Source organism: Leopardus geoffroyi, chromosome C2, assembly GCF_018350155.1.
Source record: "Leopardus geoffroyi isolate Oge1 chromosome C2, O.geoffroyi_Oge1_pat1.0, whole genome shotgun sequence".
In the NCBI taxonomy this organism is placed as follows: domain Eukaryota; kingdom Metazoa; phylum Chordata; class Mammalia; order Carnivora; family Felidae; genus Leopardus; species Leopardus geoffroyi.
Window position 1 is genome coordinate 121,274,723 of NC_059333.1, and position 18,120 is coordinate 121,292,842.

At 39.0% G+C, this 18,120-nt stretch overlaps 1 protein-coding gene across 3 annotated transcripts in view; it reads right to left on the reverse strand.

The window, feature by feature from the left end:
- The window catches only part of PLS1 (plastin 1), a 112,248-nt gene that overhangs the window by 72,866 nt on the left and 21,262 nt on the right, over positions 1 to 18,120 (reverse strand). Inside the window, exon 1 of one of the 3 annotated variants that reach the window (XM_045503412.1) lies at positions 4,709 to 4,880. The exons of the other annotated variants lie outside the window; for them this stretch is intronic. The gene's annotated coding sequence lies outside the window, so the exon portion shown is untranslated. Of the gene's footprint in view, positions 1 to 4,708; positions 4,881 to 18,120 lie in introns of those variants that run through there. 3 annotated transcript variants of the gene reach the window in all.

Genomic DNA, 18,120 nt, shown 5'->3' on the forward strand with positions numbered 1-18,120 from the left:
AAGTAGAAGTTTATATCCATTTTACAGATAAAGACACTCAAGCTCACTAAGGTCAAGTAATCACCCAATACCACTCAGCTAATAAGTGCTAGAGTGGTATAATTCCAACAAGAGTGTCAAGGTCCACATTTCTACTTCTCCATATAAGGTTAGGCCCAGGAAGGTACTCGAGAGCTCCCACAGGGTAATTTAATTATTCTGCTTACAGAGTTAGACTGACCCTTACTCAGCTTTTGCAATCTTAGAAAAATCTTACTTTAGTTAATTTCAGTATCTTAAAGTAACATTCATGTTTTTTATTTGTGTGTTTTCATGTGAGTCTGTTTATTCACTTAATATAAGTGTCTCAGGGCAAACTCACTACACACTTCATTCTTAGCTAATAATAATGACCTAGCTTTGTGAAAGAAAAAAATAAATTTGAAATGGATTCTTCATGGTGGCCTAAAACCAAAGACTAAGGAAGACCACCATGACATTGTAAGGAACAGGTGCCATTACCAAGAGAAACAGTCTCACATTTAAGTGCTTTCTAATTTATAAAGCACTTTTACATACGTGATCACATTTGACCTACGTCAATCCGGTTAGCAGAGCTGAAAATACTAATTTTATATGTGATAGTATTATCTGTTTCCCTATATTATTTTACTCCCATTTCACACATAAGGAAACAGATTCCAAGAGGTCAACCTACATAGCATAGCTCATCCGCTGCTCAGGGTCAAAGCTGGTACTGTTGACAGTGTGCTTCAGTCCCAATCCTGTATTCCTTTGGATAAACCACAATGACTTTTGAATGTCCAAGAGCAATGGAGACATGAAATAGTATGACAGGGAAAGCAGGGAATCATCTTTCCACACGATATTCAAGGAAGAGATCTGAGCCTCTTTTATATAGACATTGAAATTAGATGACTTAGCATAGAGGTTTACAAAACAGTTCCATATGCGGTTCTTTTTACTTTCTTCATTCTAATTTAACACCAAATTCTCCTTTTTTTTAAAGAAGTAATATATTCACTTATTACATTCAATAAGAATTATCATTACTAAGTAAGATAATGCCAGGAGTATGCAATTAGTAGGAAATACAGCGTGGCATTTTCAAGGTTATGCTATTAAGTATTGTTATAAATACTGATTTGCATGGTAAGGCCACAAAACGCTGTAGAGAAGTGAAAACATACAAAAGTGATGAAAATCCAGTCAGGAAGTAAATATAAATTTAGATGAAGAGTTTATATTTGAAATGCCTACATTTTCCCTGTGACATTGATTCTTAAATGTCTTTTGATTTTTAGCCTTTATTGATAAAAAGCTATGGGCACTGTGCCCAGAAAAATGCACACAGATCTCAATTTTGCATACGATTTCAGGGAGTCTGTAGAAGCCCATTCATGGACCTCCTAGAGGTTTATAGACTCCAAGATAAGAACTCCAGCCCCAACATTTACCCAAAAAGTTTCCTTGGGAAGAAAACATTTTAGAGTAATTTCCTGGAGAACATGTTCTCAACAGCTTTCTTCAACATTTTCAGTGGAAAACAAGAAATGATTCAGCAAGGCCTGCTGATATTGCTGAGCAATAAATAACTGTGCCTCACGAAAGGCAAACATCTACACATAGAACCATAGTTCACATCTACTGATAAAAATGTACAGACTTATACAGGACGAAAAAAAGAGGAAGTAAATATGGGTCTGACAAAGATTTTCCTGAGGGGATAATATTTAAACTCAGCGGCCTTGAAGAGTAAGGAGACTTTTAAAGTTATGTTTTGGTGTCATAGATATGTCTAAAGTTTTAACTTAAAAAGTGTATCCTAATACTGTCATTTTTATTTCTGAAAATTATTCCTTATAGAAATAACTTCCAAGCAGTGACAGTTACTTACTTATGAGCATGAGTTAATAGGTATGTACAAGAAAAAAAAAAAAAAAGATAAAAAATTAAACGGGATAAAAATCTCAGATAAAAAAAACCTTAAAAGTCATCCAGTCCAACCCCCTCAATTTACAGATCAAAAGACTGAGGTGACACCCTTAGCTCCTCAAAAGACACCAAGAACAAAGATCTCCACAAGAGAGCAGGAAATATTAGAAACAAGTATTAGGGACGAAATTAGATTTACAAATATTTAACATACATACTTTCACAAGCAGCCTAACTTGGTCCTTACAACACAGGATCCCATGTCACAAATAGTTCAAGAGACACCCCAAGAGAGGAGTGATATTCCACAGAGCAGAAGCCAGACAGTGGGCCATTGCTCCTTTAACCATCTCCAGTATTTCTGACATCCTGAGATTTATGTATGCCTGGGTGAGTGGATTAGTGAATTATGTAACTTAGCTGATAGCAAGCCTACCTTCACTAAATGGACAACTAGTTTTAAATGATGCCTGCACAGAAACTGGGTACTGAAAATATATTAAGCATACAAGTGTAAGAAAATGGAGAAGCAGACACCTCCACTCTTAATGAGACTTCACCAGCTACATTAGAAAATAAAAGACGCAAATGTGACCACAAGTTGGACAAATGATTCAAAATTATCAAGACTATGTAAAATACAGTTTTACACTGTCACTGACAATAAACAGTACCCTACGTGTATATTATACCATGAGATATTAGTTATTACAAATATATTCTTGGAAGTGGCATATATAAAATGTTTTTACTGATGGGAGTAGCACAATGAAAAAAAGGCTGGAGACCACTGTTCCAAGAAGAAAGAGCTCAGTGTCCAGCCTCAACTGGAACAGGTAAAGGGAGAATTCTTCCCACCATTTGCTACTTCTGGTTAATGATAACATCTCTTCTATCCTGCAAGACTGAGAACTGGGTTAGAAACATTTGGAAGGAAAGAAACAGAAGTAATTCTAAAACCTGAATTCTAATATAAAGGATGTAGTCAGAAAAGGCCAGTAAACTTTTATAATTCTTAAAGCAATTCAGGCCTAGACACAATGGGTATTAGAGATTAAAATCACTACTTAGAAAAAACAGGCAGCCAAGCACTCAGTGGACTATTTTCAGGAGTCTGCGATGTATGCTCACAGTGCATACCTAACCCCAAGTGCCACTCTGTTCTCCACAGGCTCATATTCCTGGGGTCTTTAGCAATAGGTCCTTTTATAGCACTGAAAGTAAGTCGGCATGAACTTGGACTTTTTTAATGGCTAGATAAGGCCACGCCATTAGTAACATTTGTAGCTATGCAAAGTAACATAATAAGGGTAATCAAATATCATGCTTTGCGTGGTAAGCTGATCTAAACTAAGGATCATAAAGGAATGTTATCCCCCTCCTCTGCAAGAACACAATTGAGCATTTGGCTGGTTCATTACGAAAGGACTGGCACAAGGGCACAGCCTTTGTTGGACTCCGTGCATAACACAGAAAAGGGAATTCTGGCTCCTTAGAAAGCCAGAAAAGGTTTTTTAAGAACTATGTGAAATTTGTCCATGGCACTTACTTTCCAGGACTCCCTGGTCATGATGTGTTTGTTTCTCTAAGAAGAGCCACAGAGTAACTCTATTCTATGATGCATACAAATAAATTTAAGTGGTTAACTCCTTCACAAAGCTGAGCAGATAAGTCTTAACTTACTACTTAGGTTTGAGAGCTCAAGTCACTGCACAAAGGAAACATACTTAACTTTTTAGAAGCTGGCCCCTTTTAAGAAAACTTAAGAGTCTTTAATTCTTCGTCACTAAGAGCTATGCAAACTGCCAGCAGTATCAGTATCCAAGTTTCCTCGACATGCATCATTCAAGACCTTCTCAGCTTTACATGGGCTGGGAACTGCTCATTTTCTGTTTTACTAAGAAAAGAGCTCAGGTGAGGCTGCTAGGGTAAAGATATATGGTTCTCCAGCCAATTGCAGAAACCATTAAAAATGCTTACAGTGAAAGGCAACAATGCTTATTTGTACACTATATAAGGAAATTTTCTGAAAGCCATCAGCCTCTTCCCAAATTCTATGAAACAGTGATGGGGAAAAAAGCTTTTAAGTGAGAGCACTATCTCCAAGTACATTCTGGTACTTAAAAATGTAGAAGAGCGAAAATAATGATAAAGAATTTATTTCAATGATTTTTTTCAGACTCCATATGGTTAGATATTATCTCACCACGTCCCAATACTGGCAACATCTTCTATTACCATTTATTTTACTTATCTGTTGAATTCTTCAAAAAAAAAAAAAGAAAAGTTTTGCTTATCCATGATTAAACCATAGATTGGAAGAGGTGTTTCATTAGACTGAAAGACTCAAGTTTTGAAGCAATTATACATACACATTCTAAAGGGCACGGAAAGAATGTATGTTAGCATATTCCTAAGAATTTATATACATTTCTAAAGGAAAAATTAAAGCCAAATCAAAAAATTACAAACTGAATTTTAACCAACCCTGAATAAACCAAAACAGCAGTTTCTTACCTAACAAGTATTACTTAAGGAAGAAATAGTTTTCAAAACAGAAATATTAAAAGAGAACAAAGAATTATGTGACCCTCACACCAAGGTTACTATTTGCATTGATTATGCAAAGCCATCTAGCATCCCAAAGTAAAAATGCACTAAAACAAAACAAAACATGAGGTGTTTATCTCAATTTAACAAATATATCTAATAAAGCAGTTTCAGAATCTGAAGCCAGATTACTGCTATTAACATAAAGGAAAATTTTGCATACCTGCTTCTGTTGGTCTTATAACTTTAGATTTGGAGATCCAAGAAAACAATCCAGAAGGTTTAAAATTCAGTGTAAGATGTGTCTATCCTTCAATTAATCCTCTGTCAAAGTCAGTGTTTGGCCAAAGAAAATAAGCAAGGCCAAACTGAAGTATTCTGCCTACTACTAAGATTTTAATCTCAAAAGAACTTCGTCTCAAGTAGAAAGGCCAACTTACAACATGGGTGTGGTTTGGAGCTATAAAAAAATCAAGAGGCAAAATGTAGATGTCATCATCACTTGCTTGATTATGAATATGGCTTAAAATATACCAGGATTTTCAGTTTAGTCTTTAGATTCCATTCAAGCAGATCTTCTTCCCATGGAATGGGACTGTCCTGTGAGGTCTTATATCTGCCACTTTAAATTTTGAAATGGCAACTTTGCTTTCACCATGTGAAAAGTCATTAAGCAATTAAGTATACATGGAGAGTATCCTGAAAATAACTAGGAAATTGCATTAAACCTAGAAACAAAACAAATCCTACATCTTACTGAATTTTTTTTATAATCACTGAACTCATTTCAAGGAAATGTACAAAATTTACCTTTGAATACTAACTGGAAGCATTATATAGACATATACATCATTCAAGTTAGAAAGTGCCTCAAAGGTTATAGTCCAGTTCCACTTTAAAAAAAAAATGTTTGTTTGTTTGTTTATTTATTTATTTAAAGAGAGAGAGAGCTGGAGAGTGGCAAAGAGAGAGTGCCAAGCAGGCTCCAAGCTGTCATCACAGAGCCTGAGGCAGGGCTTGAACCCACAAACTATGAGATCTTGACCTGAGCCAAATCAAGAGTCGGATGCTTAACTGACTGAGCCACCCAGGCGCCCCAGTCCAGTTCCACTTTTAAGTGTGGCAAGAATAGGTTCACTTATAAAATCTATAATCCATTTTTGCTGAATGGTTAATTCCCTGAGGAGGAAGTGTGAGACACATTTTATGATGCCTCCATAAAAGGAAAGAATGGCTGTTATAAAACTGCTTCACAAAGTGAAAGAAAAAGTTAAGGGTTTGTATGGTACCAGCCAGTTTAAAAAAAAAAAAAAGGTATCTACCGTATGATCCTGTTTATATCAAATTCTAGAAAATGCAAACTAAGCTATGGAGACAGAAATCAGATGAATGGTTGCCTGGAATAGGGGTGGAAGGAGGGACAGACTGCAAAGGGGCATGAAGAAACTTTGGAAGGTAATGAAAATGCTCTGCACCTTGATTGCAGTGATGATTTTGTGAGTGTATACATCTATCAAAACATATCAAATTGTCTGTTCTAAATGGGTGAGGTCTACTATACCTAAATTCTACCCCAGTGATTGTTAAAAACACACTGACATATATTTAAAAGGCACTTACATTGAAGAAGGCTTACTCTTGCTCTACGTGGCCACAGAATGGCCGAATTAGAACCATTAGGCCGAAATACCAAAAAGTTTCTGCATTAATACAAGGAAATATATGCTGTCCAAGTGGGTCCAGAGCCAACCTGGGCTACCTCTGGAACAGTGAAGTTCTCTTCACTGGGCATGTTCCAACACAGGCTCAAAGTACATTTTGGGTGTACAATGTTCTCTTTAGGGATTCCTACACAGAAAGTTGCATGAAGTAACCACTAATGATTCTCACATCAAAAAAATTACATTATTTCAAGGAGGACTATCTATGGATGTTTGTGACCCTGCTGTTGTTGTGTGGAATCCTGCTAACTTCCTGACTAAAACAAGGATTTGCTGTGTCTGATTTCCCTCAAGGACTTCACTTCACAGGAAAAGTCAGTTACTTGCCCAATGCAGCCTTTTTTAAAAAATGGATCCTATATGGCTATTTTCTGATTTTTGAAAAGTAATTTGTAAAGTGGAAAATACTTGGAAAATAAGAAAATTTAAATTGCTCTCAAGCACACCATTCAGAAACAACCAGGGGGCCAATATATTATGAATTTCTAGTCTTTCTTATATAGTTTTACTTAACGTTACTAAGGCCTTTCCCCTACCATTAAGCATTTTTTTGAAAACATGCCTTTCATGTTTCATTAACAGTCTACGTTATGACTGTACCATGATTTATTTAAGTATTCATGTTGATAACTAAGGTGGTTTTCAATGTTTTACTTTTAGAAATAATGCTTCAACATCCCTGAACAGAGAAAACGTATGGGCCATGAATAACCCTGAATTAGACTTCTCTAATATTTTATCCATCCATTTTGTTACAAGCAACTTCACTTTCCCTTCTGCTGGGAGGTTCTGTGGGAGACAGTTACGACATGCAGTATGGTGACCGCCACCTTTGCTGACAAGAGTTTTTTCTTGGAGTATCTACTATGAACCTCAGCCAAAATTCCACAGAGAATATACTGATTTGATCTCAATAAAAACTATGCAGAAAGCGATACAGTGCCAAGACACTGCTCAGGGCCAACAACATGGTGCGCTTTTAACGACTTGTGAATATTCAAGGCAAAAGTGTTGCTGGAACAAATACAGAATCAATAAATATTGGAAAATAATAACCTGACTCCAAGTTGCTTATGTAACTGAAACTACTTGATAAAGCAAGAACATTTAGAAAAGAATGTACTGTTTTGTGTTGCAATGCACCTTCAGGGCAAGAGCCACATTTTTTTACATCTCTAGAAACCCACGTATTCTTACTTGGAGAACTGTTTTCACAATGTAAGAATTTTTTCCTGTATCTTAAAAATAGCTCATTTGTCAAACTTCTCAAATGTCAGGATAATGGTTACTCTTGAGATTAATGCTAATTGGAAGGAAGCAGGAGGGTTTGGGGGATGCTGGTAATAATTCCGGTGTCTTGATATAGGTGCTTATTTCATGGGAGTATCATTTTGTGAAAACTCATCAAGTTATATATACACTCATGATTTGTACAGTTGTCTGCATGTGTACTGCCTGTCAGTTATAGACTCAGAAATGGACAAAAACCAAAAAGCCCACCCCTCTGCCCCCACTATATTACACTGGGTAATCTGACAGAATAGAAATTAACATATTCAATAAAAGATGAATTGGAAACCTCACCTCTAACAATTCCAGTTCTATTCCTGAAATTAGACATTCTTTAGCAATGTCCTTTTTTTGACAACATGAAATAATAAATGCGCATATCTTGCAGAATTTTGGAGTATCGATAATATAAGCAGTCACTAAAGTTTGCTACTTTGAATCAATTCAATAAGTAGTTCAGAGTACCTACTACGTCCAAGATGTTGTAAGGGCATCTTTTAATGCTGTGCAGATTTATGGAAGAAGACATGGGAGAAAATTTAAAATGCCCTTTGAAAGAATGACAGATGACATGGATTCTTTTTATTACTTTAAGTCATCTACTGGGGAAAACGAGTAGATGCCATACAGTCAGCACCCTGGAAAATGTTTTCTAGAATGACTAGGTGTCAAAACCTGTCATACACGTGTATTATTACAGATAAGTGGAAAGAAAAGACAGGAGGGCACACCAGGCAGTTAAGAGGGCATGAACAAAGGTGTGGAAGTATGACAGCATAGGACATACAATGAGGAACTAAAAGCAAATATCCTGGTTGAATGAGTGTCCCTATTTCACATCATAATTTTCCTCTGAATCTAAATTACCCTACAAACAGGCACAATGTGAATGACTTCCCTTTGTAACACACAGAGAGAAGTGCCACCATAGCTCTCCTCGACTATACAAAAGTCCTGAAATATCCTTTCCAAAACTACTTGTTTTGGCATCTGGCCCTGAGATGATTTCAATTTAGAAAAATAGCCAGTTAAATCACATTTTCCCAGACACATCAACATTAATGCCTGTAACCCTGCTGGCAGTGATAACCACTGCTGTCTTATCTGTCAGCAAAGGCATACAATGCTTTGGTCAGTGGCAGGCAGAATAATTCCCCTCAAATGCGCTCATGCCCTAATCCTCAGAACCTGTGAAGATGTTACCTTACATGGCAAAAGGGATTTTGCAGATGTGCTTAAAGGTATGGGCCTTGGGATGGGGCAAATTATCCTAGATAATTTAGACAGACCAAATCTAATCACACGAATTCCTTAAAAGCAGAGAACCTTCCCCTGCAGAGTAAGAAAGGAGGAGGAGGAGGAGGAGGAGGAGGAAGAGTGGGGGGAGGGGGAGGAAGGGGAGGAAGAGGAGGAGCAGGAGGGGGAGGGGGAGGAGAAGGAGGTGGGATTCTAAATGTAAAAAGACTGGATTCTCTAGTGCTGGCTTAGAAGATGGAAGGGGCCATGAGCCAAGGAACACAGGCGGCCTCCAGATGCTGGGAATGGCCTTCAGTTTATATCCAATTTAAAAAATGAGGATCTCAGGTCTACCACCTCAAGAAACTGAATTCTGCCAAAAATCTGAATGAGCCATGGAAAAGATCCTCCCCCTAGGACCTTCAGAGAGGAACAGACCTCCAACACCTTGATTTTAGCCCAGTGAGGGGACCCATGACTTCCGGCCTACAGAACTGTAAGGTAACAAATGTGTTGTAGAAGTCACTAAATTGGTGGCATCTCACTAGGGGAGCAAAAGAACACTAACACAGGCTCACATGGTCTTATTCAGAACAGGATGTTCTTACCACTTTGGCCTTGGATCACCCACAAGAGAGAACAGCTATCATTTAGGAGAAGCAGAGGGAAAAGAATAGTATGTTCATAAGGAAGGGCCACTGTTGGCTTTAAGACTCTCCTTAAATAAATTTTCCCTTCAATAGGATATACACACATATTGGAATTTAGTCAAATATTTGGTTTAGCCGCTTAAAAAGAAAAACACTACAAAAATGAAAAGATTCAAGATTCTACCAATAATGATGAACAGGGTGCCTTCTTCTTAACCCTAATAGACTGGGGCCCAGGGATAAATACAAACGACAGTAAAGGCCACCCAGTAATTAGGTGCAATGGTTCTCATCAGCAGTCACAAACTCAGCCTGTGGAGCTTATGTTAAATGTAGTTTCCTGGGTCTCCTCCCCAAAGATTATCATTCAGAAGTTTTAGGGTAGGACCTAGAAGTCTGAATAATATCAAAATGCAGAATTTCAAAATTTTGTCCCCTAATGAATGATTAATGCTGCTGAAGTATTCCCATCAACCGTTCTCTCACCAACCACCTAAGATCTCTCCCATTCTGACTGAAGCCCAGTGCAATTCTTGTCAGGAGTTAGCCCAGGAGCGAGCCCATCTAGCCAAGTAGGCAGTTAACAGTATGTACAGTTTTGGTACAAACAGACTTAAGACTTGATTTTGCTCTTGCTCTTGCTGACAGAGTGTTATGGGCAAGTCACTTAAGGTCCCTGAACCTCAGTTTCTTCATCTGTATAAAGGGAATGACAAGTCCTTCCTACCCATAGAGTTGTTACCCCAATTTAGCACAGCTCTTGGAACATAGTAACTATTCAGTTACTGTGATTATTAACACCACCATTAATTCCATTTTTAGATGAAGTCTGCACAAAATATTTATCAGCAGAGGTAATTTGAATTCTTTAGCATTTTTCATCCCTGTAACAGTATCTGGAAAGATTAAATATTTAATGGAAGTAAGCTTCCACTCTGGACTGCATGGAATTGAGTGTGTTTAAAAGATGCTGTATTGTTGGTGGGGGGGAATAAATAAGTAAAAGTAACCATAATATCCCTATCTCTTTGAGGCTATATGTACCTAATGAGGCACAATTTTATTTCAAACCTCTAAAAAGCCTGGCTCAAGCAAAACAAAAACAAAAATAAAACAAAAAACAAACAAAAAAACCCCCCACCATTTTTCCCAGTACAAGCAGTTAGGGAATTTATCTCTTTTTCACCTTAGAACATAAAATGCCAACCACATGGATTGTTTGAGACCAGCCCTTGCCAGTGCTGAGTATTTTAATGGCTAACCAGGCCTCCATTCTAATATGAAGACTCTGAACAACCTGCTCAAGGTCACAAAGCAAGCTAAACAGTCTCAACATCCAGGTGAATAAGAAGAACATACACAATCATGTCACTGAACAATATACACAATTCAGTAACATGAAACTGAATAGACACAAACTGGAAGCAAAGAGCCCAGCGTTCTTGAGTCCATGCTGATGACAGATGATACTATCATCATTAAATGGCCTGTAGTTGGGGTCACAACTAGGAAAATAAATCAGAGAGTAAAAACTTAATAAAATACAGATATATGAAGAGTAAACTGTAAAGAATTTACTTTCTTCCTATATATTTAAAAATTTTTACTTTACTTTCTTCCTATATATTTAAAAATTTTTTTAACATTTATTTTATTTTTGAGACAGAGAGAGACAGAGCATGAATGGGGGAGGGTCAGAGAGAGGGAGACACAGAATCCGAAACAGGCTCCAGGCTCCGAGCTGTCAGCACAGAGCCCGACGCGGGGCTCGAACTCACAGACCGCGAGGTCATGACCTGAGCCGAAGTCGGCCGCTTAACCGACTGAGCCACCCAGGCGCCCCATCTTCCTATATATTTTAGTGTTCTCCCTCTCCCTGCTTGTATTCTTTTCTCTGCCTCTCCTTTATTCTTTAGAGAAAAGGTAGGCAATGTTAACAGATGAGGAAAGGGGCATTTAAAGAAAGTCTTCATGCTTGCACCTGCTGGTCCTTCTCAGTCTACAGTCCTCTGGAGAGAGGAGGATTATCGTTGGGGGGAAGGCCATTCTCCTATCTTCTGTTTCCATAAGGGCCTATTATAAAAGCAGCATTCTGGCTTCTTCTCTACACTCCTTTCTCACTCTCCTGAGAAGAAAGGGAACTGACTTAGCTCACTGGCGAGAGGATAAGTGTCTGGGGTCCACTGAAACTTATTTCTCTGCTGTAGTGATTCTCATGCTTTAACTGCACCATAATCACAAGGAGGGCTTATTAAAATACAGACTTTTGAGCCCTACACCCCAGAGTCTCTGCTTCAGCTCATCTGGGTTGGAGATCACAGATCTGCATTTCTAACAGGTTTTGAGGCAATACTGATGCTGCTTGTCTGGTGACCACACTTAGGGAACCCACTGCTATGCCGAATGAGTTTAAAGTATTCAATGTCATGGTCCTGATGTGCCTTGACCCTTTTCTCTTTAGCAGTAGCTTGTCCTCAGGACACAAGATCTCCCATCCCTCCATCTGGTAAGCAACCCCAAGGCAACCGTCCAGCAAGTCTGCCTGGAATGAGGTAGACAGAAGTTAAGATTTGGGGATAAAAGGTATGAGGAAGACCATTTGGCCACAGGCTGCAATCATGGTCCAGTTCCATCAGTAATAAAGAGGTATTCTGATATCTGAGAGGTCTGTATTTATTTATCAATCAGTTCAGAGAATAAAGAGAACAATAGTATGAATTATCAGCCCCTTCAGCCCAAGAGCATTCAGCATTATGATTGTGGCAATGACTAGGAATTCCAAAAGCTGTGCCCTCATTTTGCAAGCGGTGACCCTGTCTTGCCTAAGCCATAATGCTAAAGCCAAATGACATCAAGTGTGCATACTGAATAATGTTCCTGCTCTTGAAGAACATGTAGGTATCACCAAAGTGGAGAAAAGATATAGAGCCTTCAGGAAATTCAGCCTCGATTACTTCTCTGGGTCAATCACCAACAACTGTCCAGACCAGGTTGGCTGGCTTAATAGCTCCCTCCCTACTCACAGCTAAGCAAAGCTCCCCCCAACCCCGCCACCCCACTGGGCATTTCCTGATCACCCCTTCTACACATTTTCCATCCTTGGGTCCAGCAGCTCTGATTCTCTGCTATGTCCTGCCCCTCCTGCAGATGATGCTTTTGAGTCTCAACTCTCAAGTGACACCTTGGCTTCAAACCCTAACGTGTAGCTAGTCTTGCCCCATCTGAGTTCAGTTTCACACAGCTCCTGGAGCCCTTAGCAGGGCTCAATATCCCCAGTCCCTCTTTATCTAGGAGAGAAATCTGGATAGCAAAAGGTTTTCCTTAAGAAGAGCAGAAAATTAAAACACAGTCTCTCAGCAAACAGAAAAGACAGGAAATAGTGAAACCCATGCCAAGCCTTGCAGGTTATAACCTCACTGCTCCTAGGGAGCCCATCTCAGGGCTTTTGTAACTTCTTTTCACCAACCTAAAAGGCTCTCCTGGCCACCGAGAGACAAAATGGCAGCCAGGGACCACATCCTGCCTGGATGTGGCTCATTAAGTGTCTTTTAAATTTTGAAGTGAACATATAAAATTAGGGATTAACATAAAACTCAGATTTCTATTTTCTCTTTTAGAATCAGGAAGTCTAGCAATAGTGAGCCCACATTTCCACATGGTAGCACTGGGCTAGGCCAGTGACAGCTGCACCCTTTAGATAGGTATAAACAGTTTGCCACAATCCTATGATCCCTGGCTAGTCTCATTTCCCATAGAGCATGCATAGATGAACAGTGGTTAAGTATGAGCTCTATTACTTGCCATTGTTAATTTCCTGAGCTACCCCTGAACTCAAATTATTAGTACTGTGCTGTTGAGAGACCAAAATACATGCATTTTTTTTCCTCCTCAGTTGGTAGTTGCTTCCATTCTCAGTCCTGAAGCCATAATTGTAGGAATCATGCACAAATGGACAAGTGCTTACCCCAAAGTGGCACAGGCTCATGGAGGGTGTAGGTGAGGACAAAGAGGGTAAAAGGTCTCAAAATAAAAAGACAACCAATCTCCTTTTCAACATCTCTAGCTCCCTGATAGATAAGGACTCAAGAAAGAAAAAGTAGCCACATCCTGTGTTGTTTAGGGCAGAAATTCCATAATCAAAAGTGACCAAGTATAGAAATTTATGGCACACTTAATTTTAAATTACATATAAAGCAAATAAAAGTTGTTTTTGGAAAGACCGTCACCTGGCAACCCTTTCCATTTAAAAATAAGCTAGACCAAAAACAAAAACAAAAATAAAGAAAGAGACAGACCACTGAGAAAGGAGAATCATTACCTAATTAGGAAAATATCACAGTGAAATAAAAGCATACAAAGATCTTTCTTTGTCTTGAATCATCTGTTATTTGCATGTACAATGAACCAGTTGAAAGTCCTGCTAATCCACCATCAAATGACCACAGTGTCATGGCCAGAGACTTGCCCCAGAGTGGCACAAGTTTGGGTACCTTTTGAATTCTTGGTCTTTGCACATAAGATTAGATTAGTGGGGGGGCGCCTGGGTGGCTTAGTCAGTTGGGCGTCCGACTTTGGCTCAGGTCATGATCTCACGGTCCGTGAGTTCGAGCCCCGCATCGGGCTCTGTGCTGTCAGTTCAGAGCCTGGAGCCTGCTTCAGATTCTGTCTCCCTCTCTCTCTTTCCCTCCCCCACTCACGATCTGTCTCTATCAAAAAAATGAATAAACGTTAAAAAAAAAAAAAAGATTAGATTAGTGGGTCAGTGGTCAAGGGGAGTATTTGATTTGTAAAATTCTTCCTTCTCTTTTTCACTTCTCTCCTTCCAAGGCCAGCACTTCAGTGGGAAAATAAAATATATTATAACTACTTCGCTTTTTGTCTTAGAGACTTTCCAGGACAAGAATGGATTCCACAGTGCTTTTCCTCCTAGTTCAACATAAAACAGATCCAAAAGTGAATCAGGAGAAATTTTCAGTAGTCTACTAGGAATCTCTCACAGGTTGTGTTCACTTTGGGATCTAACTTTCCCACAGATCCAGCTGAAGAAACAATGCAAGGAGGGCTAATACTGTATCTACAGTGGAATAGCCAGCCCACTGTGAATACTAACAAGATCCCTTGGGAATATAATTACAGAGGGCTTCCACATAATGTGTCACATGCAGGAGGGTGTTTTGTAAACTCTATACACAAATATAAAGTATCTATGGTTTTTTGAGCTGGACATGATACAACACTCTGTAAATCTGGTCTTGCCCTGATTCTCAGTGAAGATTCAGTTCAGAAGAGAAGATCTCAGCGCACTGTTTATCCCAGATTAGAATCTGAGTTGATTAACTTTGCTCACAGACAGAAGCAAGTAGAATTAAATCAGTGAAAACTATTAGAATACTTGCTTCCTAAATGTTTCTTTTTTCAATTATATACTTACTTCTTAGGAAAAATAGTTTTTTTTAATGTTCATTTATTTTGGGGAGACAAAGAAACAGAGCATGAGAGGGGAAACACCAGAGAGGGAGGAAGACACAGAATCCGAAGCAGGCTCCAGGCTCCCAACTGTCATCACAGAGCCCCACGCAGGGCTGGAACCCATGAACCATGAGATCATGACCTGAGCCGAAGTCAGACGCTTAACTGAATGAGCCACACAGGTGCCCAGGAAAAATAGTTTTTTAATTTTAGTCACCATTTCTATTTTCTTACACTGTAATAATTAAAAAAAAAAAAACAGTTTAATTTAGTAAAGATATTTCAGTCCCCAAAAAGCCATAAGAGAGCATTAGGAGTCCTGACTCTTTGGGAATGAATATAGACTCTGCTTTTCATTAATTATATCACTTTGGGCGAGTTGTTCTGAGACTTGGTTTTCAGAGCCAAAAAATTAAGACAATGAGAATAATACCAACTTCATGGAGTTTAGGGAAGGATTAATGAATAGCAAAGGGCTTAAGAAAGGGCCTGACATTTTGGTAAGCGCCCAACAGATCCTAGGTATTATTTTAAACGTTAGTGATTCATGATTTTCATAAAATCAGCAGTCCCAAAAATAATATATGTGGGGATGCCTGGGAAGTTCAGTTGGTTAAGCATCCAACTTCGGCTCAGGTCATGATCTCACCATCCGTGGTTTCAAGCCCCGCATCAGGCTCTGTGCAGACAGCTTGGAGCCTGGAGCCTCGTTCAAATTCTGTGTCTTCTCTCTGCTCCTCCCCTGCTTGCATGCTCTCTCTCTCTCTCAAAAATAATGAATAAACATTAAAAAAATTTTTTTTTATATATATATATTTTTTATAATATATGAAATTTATTGTCAAATTGGTTTCCATAAAACACCCAGTGCTCATCCCAAAAGGTGCCCTCCTCAATACCCATCACCCACCCTCCCCTCCCTCCCACCCCCCATCAACCCTCAGTTTGTTCTCAGTTTTTAACAGTCTCTTATGCTTTGGCTCTCTCCCACTCTAACCTCTTTTTTTTTTTTTTTTTTTTTCTTTTTTCCTCCCCCTCCCCCATGGGTTCCTGTTAGGTTTCTCAGGATCCACATAAGAGTGAAACCATATGGTATCTGTCTTTCTCTGTATGGCTTATTTCACTTAGCATCACACTCTCCAGTTCCATCCACGTTGCTACAAAAGGCCATATTTCATTTTTTCTCATTGCCACGTAGTATTCCATTGTGTATATAAACCACAATTTCTTTATCCATTCATCAGTTGATGGACATTTAGGCTCTTTCCATAATTTGGCTATTGTTGAGAGTGCTGCTATGAACATTGGGGTACAAGTGCCCCTATGCATCAGTACTCCTGTATCCCTTGGATAAATTCCTAGCAGTGCTATTGCTGGGTCATAGGGTAGGTCTATTTTTAATTTTCTGAGGAACCTCCACACTGCTTTCCAGAGCGGCTGCACCAATTTGCATTCCCACCAACAGTGCAAGAGGGTTCCCGTTTCTCCACATCCTCGCCAGCATCTATAGTCTCCTGATTTGTTCATTTTGGCCACTCTGACTGGCGTGAGGTGATACCTGAGTGTGGTTTTGATTTGTATTTCCCTGATAAGGAGCGACGCTGAACATCTTTTCATGTGCCTGTTGGCCATCCGGATGTCTTCTTTAGAGAAGTGTCTATTCATGTTTTCTGCCCATTTCTTCACTGGGTTATTTGTTTTTCAGGGGTGGAGTTTGGTGAGCTCTTTATAGATTCTGGATACTAGCCCTTTGTCCGATATGTCATTTGCAAATATCTTTTCCCATTCCGTTGGTTGCCTTTTAGTTTTGTTGGTTGTTTCCTTTGCTGTGCAGAAGCTTTTTATCTTCATAAGGTCCCAGTAATTCACTTTTGCTTTTAGTTCACTTGCCTTTGGGGATGTGTCGAGTAAGAGATTGCTACGGCTGAGGTCAGAGAGGTCTTTTCCTGCTTTCTCCTCTAAGGTTTTGATGGTTTCCTGTCTCACATTCAGGTCCTTTATCCATTTTGAGTTTATTTTTGTGAATGGTGTGAGAAAGTGGTCTAGTTTCAACCTTCTGCATGTAGCTGTCCAGTTCTCCCAGCACCATTTGTTAAAGAGGCTGTCTTTTTTCCATTGGATGTTCTTTCCTGCTTTGTCAAAGATGAGTTGGCCATACGTTTGTGGGTCTAGTTCTGGGGTTTCTATTCTATTCCATTGGTCTATGTGTCTGTTTTTGTGCCAATACCATGCTGTCTTGATGATGACAGCTTTGTAGTAGAGGCTAAAGTCTGGGATTGTGATGCCTCCTGCTTTGGTCTTCTTCTTCAAAATTCCTTTGGCTATTCGGGGCCTTTTGTGGTTCCATATGAATTTTAGGATTGCTTGTTCTAGTTTCGAGAAGAATGCTGGTGCAATTTTGATTGGGATTGCATTGAATGTGTAGATAGCTTTGGGTAGTATTGACATTTTGACAATATTTATTTTTCCAATCCATGAGCAGGGAATGTCTTTCCATTTCTTTAAATCTTCTTCAATTTCCTTCGTAAGCTTTCTATAGTTTTCAGCATACAGATCCTTTACATCTTTGGTTAGATTTATTCCTAGGTATTTTATGCTTCTTGGTGCAATTGTGAATGGGATCAGTTTCTTTATTTGTCTTTCTGTTGCTTCATTGTTAGTGTATAAGAATGCAACTGATTTCTGTACATTGATTTTGTATCCTGAGACTTTGCTGAATTCATGTATCAATTCTAGCAGACTTTTGGTGGAGTCTATCGGATTTTCCATGTATAATATCATGTCATCTGCAAAGAGCGAAAGCTTGACTTCATCTTTGCCAATTTGGATGCCTTTGATTTCCTTTTGTTGTCTGATTGCTGATGCTAGAACTTCCAGCACTATGTTAAACAACAGCGGTGAGAGTGGGCATCCCTGTCGTGTTCCTGATCTCAGGGAAAAAGCTCTCAGTTTTTCCCCGTTGAGGATGATGTTAGCTGTGGGCTTTTCATAAATGGCTTTTATGATCTTTAAGTATGTTCCTTCTATCCCGACTTTCTCAAGGGTTTTTATTAAGAAAGGGTGCTGGATTTTGTCAAAGGCCTTTTCTGCATCGATTGACAGGATCATATGGTTCTTATCTTTTCTTTTGTTAATGTGATGTATCACGTTGATTGATTTGCGAATGTTGAACCAGCCCTGCATCCCAGGAATGAATCCCACTTGATCATGGTGAATAATTCTTTTTATATGCCATTGAATTCGATTTGCTAGTATCTTATTGAGAATTT